Source organism: Vulpes lagopus, chromosome 10, assembly GCF_018345385.1.
Source record: "Vulpes lagopus strain Blue_001 chromosome 10, ASM1834538v1, whole genome shotgun sequence".
Classification (NCBI taxonomy): Eukaryota; Metazoa; Chordata; class Mammalia; order Carnivora; family Canidae; genus Vulpes; species Vulpes lagopus.
This window is the reverse complement of record NC_054833.1, coordinates 85,152,517-85,158,516: the sequence shown is the minus strand read 5'-3', so window position 1 is coordinate 85,158,516 and position 6,000 is coordinate 85,152,517. Positions and strand designations below refer to the sequence as shown.

Below are 6,000 nucleotides of genomic sequence, written 5' to 3'. Positions count from 1 at the left end.
ACCCCAGACCCTGCACCGTCGGGTGGCGCCCACCTCAAGATGGGTCTGCACTGTGATTTCTGCCTCATAGATGTGCTTGCTGGAGAAGACAGCTCTCCCGTGTGTCCACCCAGCACCAGCAGCCCAGTTTTCTCACCCAGGCTTCCTCTGGATCCTGGCCCACCCCTACTCTCTTTAGGTCAGAGAAGTGACCCCTGGCCCCACTCATCCCCCCCTCACCCTTCTCCACCCGACCCCACCCTGGCTAATGTGCATATTGTTTCAGTGACCCATGTGCTCCACATGCTGCTAGAACTGTGGCCGGCAGTACTGCTAAGATGCAGGACGTGGGCAAGCCTGAAACTGGCCAGCTGCCAGGAGAGGTGGTCAGCAGAGGAAGCCATCGAGAGGGGATCCTGGCCCAAGGACATCTTGGTTAGATTCCAAATCCAGGCACACTGGACGTCTAGATGCCTGCACAGATGACTCGGCGCATCCCCTTTCTGGCCTCGGCATTCAGCCAGGTGAGCATGCACAGCAGCCCAGAGCACCCGGCCCACCTCTCGGGATTCATGAGAATGACCCCCCTCGGGACGGGCAGCCGGGGTGACCTGCATGCCTGGCATCCCCACCTGTGTTCACAGTAAGTGCTGTTTCACTGTCTTCTGGGCTGAAGGTTGACACAGCCAAGCCTCCAGGGACGATTTGCCTTCCGCTGTGGCCTCAGCTGCTCCTGCACATCCTGGGAGAAGCTGCTCATTTGTGTCACTTGTGTCTTGACTTCCAGGCTCCTGCTGCCATGTTCAGGCCCCACCCACCGCTTCTCCAGCTACCCGGAGTGGGTGTGTGGGCTCATTGTGACTCCCAGCCCTGCCAGCTGACAGAAACCTCGATTTTCCAATCCAGCTAAGGGAAACCAGCTTCACTGCACCCTATGATATTTGCCGCAAAAATGTTTTAGAAAAAGAAGCAGTGGAGCGCCCCCCTCAGACCTCAGACTGAGCAGAGAGCTGGCTGCTGGGAGGTGCAGGTCAGAGGGAGCGGTCCAGAGGCCCCCCCAGTGAGCAGGCCTTCCAGGTGGGTCTTACCTGACTCCCTGCAGAACATGGAACCCATCCCAGAAGGGCAGGTGCTGCCTGTGACCTAGCCCCCTCAAATCTCAGCAATTCCGAGTCATCCTGGGTGCCCCCCTTCCCTCACATCCAAGGCCTAACCACACAGCCACCCAGGACTTCTGGAACCTCCACCCCCCACGACCACGCCACCATACTGAGCTGAGCTACCATCAGCCCCTGGACCATGGCGGCCTCATGAATGACGTCCCACTTCCCTTCTGGCCCCGGGGTCCCAGGGTGAACAGTGCCCTCCCCAAATTCATGTCCACCTGAGACTTCACATTGTGACCTTATATGGAAACAAGATCATTCCAGATGTAATAAGTTAAGGTGAGGAAAGACCATAGTGGACTAGAGTGGGCCCTAAACCCAATGACGTTGTCCTCAGGCCATGTGAAGACACAGGGAGACAACCATGTGACCACAAAGCAGAGGCTGGAGCTCTATGTCTGCCAGCCATGGGGCACCAGGAACCACCAGAAGCTGGAAGAGAAAGGAAGGATCCTCCCAAGAGCCTCCTGAGGGAGGGTGGCCCTGCAGACACCTTGATCTTGGACTTCTGGTCCCCAGACCATGAGAGAGTACAATTCTCTTGCTTCGAGCCACCCAGTTTGTGTTAATTTGTCATGGCGGCTCTGAGAAATGGATACAGTCTACAACCTGAGCACCACTTGGCAGGGGGAGCAAACTTTCAATTTCCCCATTTACTGCTCTGCTCAAAAACTTTCAGTGGCTTCCCATTTCACTGAATTCAGAAGTATAAACTCTTAACCCTGGTTCCAGGTGCCTGAGTAGGCTTCCTGTCACCTGCCCCCTCCTCTCCTGCTGCCCTACCGGCCCGTGTGGCCACCAAAGCAGGAGCAGTCTGTGCCTGCAAGGACATCCCTTCTCACATGTTCTGTTAGGAAAAGTCTCAAAACAGGAAGAAAACAAATCAGTCTAACAGACACTAGTGCACCTGCCCCCTGTGTGTAAGCCATGTCCATGTTTTACTATATGTATTTTGGGTCTTTTCAAAAATTATTTGTTGCCAATGGAGTCGGAAGTCCCCAAGGTCCCTGCGCCCCAACCCTCCACCCCACCAGAAGTTTTGGCTTCTGTCCATTTGTATTTTCTCTGTCCTTCCCTTTCTTTTTCTTAACTCCTCTCCTCTTTCTGCATCTCTTTTTCTCTCTCAATATATATAAATAAATATTATATCTAAATATAAATACATATACATATATATACATATATATGTTTATATGATATTAGGAATACTTTACATGTTTATATAAATAACATAATATACAAATCTTTTTTGCAACTTGCCTATTTTTTAATAGTATAACTTTGAGATCTCTCCATGTTGATAAATATTGATGTAATTTATGCATTTTTATGGTGGCATGATACCCTACGGTAGGAAGTGCCGTCATGTATTTATCCACACTCCTTATTCACAGATGTGCAGGTCTAGTCCACTTCACAGGAGCAAACACAGATGCAACAATACCCAAAACATATTTTGAATATTTTCTTATATGTCTCCGTGCATGTGTGTGAAAATTCCCTCAGCGGTATCCCTAGCAAGGATGTCATGGGCTGTAGATTATGAGTATTTTCAGTGTTACTTTATATTATCAAATCACTGTCCTAAAGGTTGTAACAATTTATACTCCCAAGGGCAGCAAAACCTCTCACATGTTCATGTAATCAACTCATTCATTCAACAGATATTTATTGAACACCTATCAAGTGTGGACACAACTCTGGGCAGGGGACATAGGTCTGAATGAATGAATCATCTGTGCTGCAGAGCAGCCCTCCCAGAGCACAGGCTCCAGGGCCAGACTGTGTAGATGCACAGCTCACTGCTTGGGGGACCTTGCATGGGTCATGGACGTTTTTGAACATTGGTTTCCTCATCTGTAAGTGCTGATAAAATTAAAAATACATGCAGATATATATACAGATATAGACACACACATAGACACAAATATGCACCAGAGACACAGGTAGAGAAAGATACAGATGACGTGGACTTGAGTGTAGGTGCAGTTACAAGAACACAAATACACACAACCACATGCAGATATAAATACACGCATGGGTACAGACATGCACAACCATAAACGTCTCCTCCATGCCTCAATCTCCTACCTCACAGCAACTACCCCAAGGTTTGACATGAGTGTTACATGAGATAATACAAAGTTACTTAGCTCAGTGCTTGGCACAAAATAATGCCCATACTGCTAACTATGATTATTTCTCTGGGGCTAATGTACTGCCACCAAAGACCACCAGGAAGGCACACAACACACTTGTTGTCTCATTGCAATGAGGAAGCTCCCACACTTGGAGAGCCAGAGTGTCTCAGGGAGGGAGTGTTAGGAAGCACTTATTCTAGTTTGGGCTTGTATCAGGTGATTTTGGAGAGGGATTTGGGGCTTTGCTTTGGATCAGATGTTGTTCTGTGTGAACAGCAAGTGTGGGAAATTCTATGATTGAATATCCAATGACAGAGAGAAGTAGAAATCGTCATGGGTAAGCAGTCGTGGCCACTCACGCTGCTCAAGATAGGGGTGATGGATCATTCTGTGGTTTGGACATCTTGGTTGTGTGCAGACATGGCTCTGAGGTGGCCCTGTGTGGCTTGATGTGCCACAAAATGTCTTGATAGGAAATAGATCGTGCCTTCTGTCCCTCCTCCAAAGCCAGAGGATCTCATAGAAGAGCAAGAGAGCAGGACCTCCACAGAGCCTTTCCTCAACCAGGTCCACCTGGTGGGGGCATGTGGGACAGAGTGCTATGTTCATCTGGCCAATGCAGGCACAATGCAGACAGAATGAGTGGCAAGGAGGCCCACAGTCTACAGGTCATAGATCAATCTTAGCTCAACAAGTGCACTGGGTTGAACAGTAGCCCCCCCCCGCCCAAAGTCACATCTACTCAGAACCTACAAATGTAGGTTATTTGGAAATGGGGTCTTTGCAGATGCAGTTAAGATGTGGTCATACTAGATAGGATGGGCCTTAGGCCCAATGACTGGCATCCATATAAGCAGGGGACCACGTGGAGGGACAGAGAAGGTGGCCATGTGACAATAGAGGCAGAGGTCCTGGTGATAGGTCTGCAACTTACAGATACTAAAGACCCCCAGCAGCGCTCGAGCTGGGAGAGGCCTGAAACAGATTTCCCCTCGGAGCCCTCATAGGGAACTAACACTGCCATGCCTCATTTTGGGACTTCTGGTCTCCAGAACCACGAGAAGACAGGTTTCTACTTTGAAGCTTCCCAGTTAGTGGTGATTGGGTATGGCAACCCCAATATGTCAGCACTGTGACCTTGAGTTGCCATTTTGCCACCTGCACACCTGGCCCTGATCTCTCAGAGGGAAAGCCATCCTCAGGTGTGGCCACAGCACAGGCAAGGGTGGTGTCAAGGGGTCCCCAGGCCCTCTGCTGCATCTCGTCTGCTTCCCAGGCGTCTGTCTCTGGCTGAACTGGGTCCCTGGCTCCTGCCGCTCAGCCCGTCAAACACCCATGGTGTAATGACTATCATTATGTGATTGTGGTGTTGCCGGGGCCGGCGATTTGTCATTGTTAACATTTACGGAGTGTCTAGTCCATCTGCAGAAAATGATGATAATAAAAAATAGGAGAGCTCCCCTCTGACTGCCATGGGCATGCTCAGAGTGAAGATTCCGGAAAGGAAGATGTGTATGGGTGCAGTGGGGACAGGGATTGGATTATTAAAGATGGGCAGTGGTCTGAGCCCCATTTTCTAAGCCCCTTCAAATAAATCCTCCCCTAAATGCCTGACAATATTGACCAATGTCAATTAACAGGTTTTGCTAAGTCACCAATCAATACCCATCACAAATTCAGACAGTGCCATATCGTGGACCAAGGCAGGGGCTATCACACGAAGGAACCCATTTCTGTGTCTGCCTTCAGAGATAAGATGGCAGGACCAGAGCCTAAGGACAAGCTAGTACACATTCCCTTATTTTTTTTTTTTTTTACGTTCCCTTATTTTTGTGCAGGTGTTTTCTGCCACAGGCATGTGGAGGAGAAACCTGAGGTTGGGCTGGGTGGCCAGGAGGCTTCCTGGAAGAAAGGACTTTACCTGGTTCCTCCAGAGGATGAAGCCAAGGAAAAGTGAACCACATCTCGTTTCCCTGACACCTTCAAGAACTTCTATCTAAAAGGGAGGATCCTCAATCTGGAAATTTCATCAGCTGCCAGCAGATAACAGGCCCCATCTGGCCGTCAGGTTCATGGTCTCCACCTGGGAAGATGTGAAGGCTCACGGGAGTCTGGATGCAGAGTTTGGGTGTGACAGACACGAGGCAACTTGGTCACAGGTGAGGCAGCCTCTGCAGTGTCCTCCCACACACACCTCAGGTTCAGGTGAGCATCTCTCAGCTTCCCTGGGTCTTCAGAGGTCATCCCTGTCAGCCTGCAGGGATGCTCCCCATGGGGCTGGGAGACAGAGCAGTAAACCTTCCCAAGATCCACAATCGAACCCATGCAGGCTGGATTTTCTGTCTGAAGTCAGGGAGTCAGAGACCACAGGGAACTCATCTGGGGAGATGGGAGCTGCTGAAAACAGGCATGCTGGGGTTTTAAGAATGAAATTCCCCTAAATGAGCCTTCACCAGGACCCTGAACAGAGGGGCCCAGTTCAAGAAGGCAGAATGTTCTGAGTGTGTTTGGTCAGGACTCAGAGTTTCTGCGATGAATAGGGTACCTGTCGGTGTGTGTTTTTTGGGGGTGGGGGAGACCCAGTGTGTTCATGTTTGGGATTGACATCACAGACATCAAGGGAGGTTCCAGATTCCCATGACTTCAGTGGAGAGAATCCTATGGCTCCTTCCCCTCCCCCTCATCCCAATCACTGCCTCCCCCTCAGTCCCATC

General features: G+C 50.0%; 1 pseudogene; it reads left to right on the top strand.

Moving 5' to 3' along the window:
* Nucleotides 1-449: 449 nt before the first annotated feature.
* LOC121500941 overlaps nucleotides 450-6,000 on the top strand; it is a 55,791-nt pseudogene continuing 50,240 nt past the window's right edge.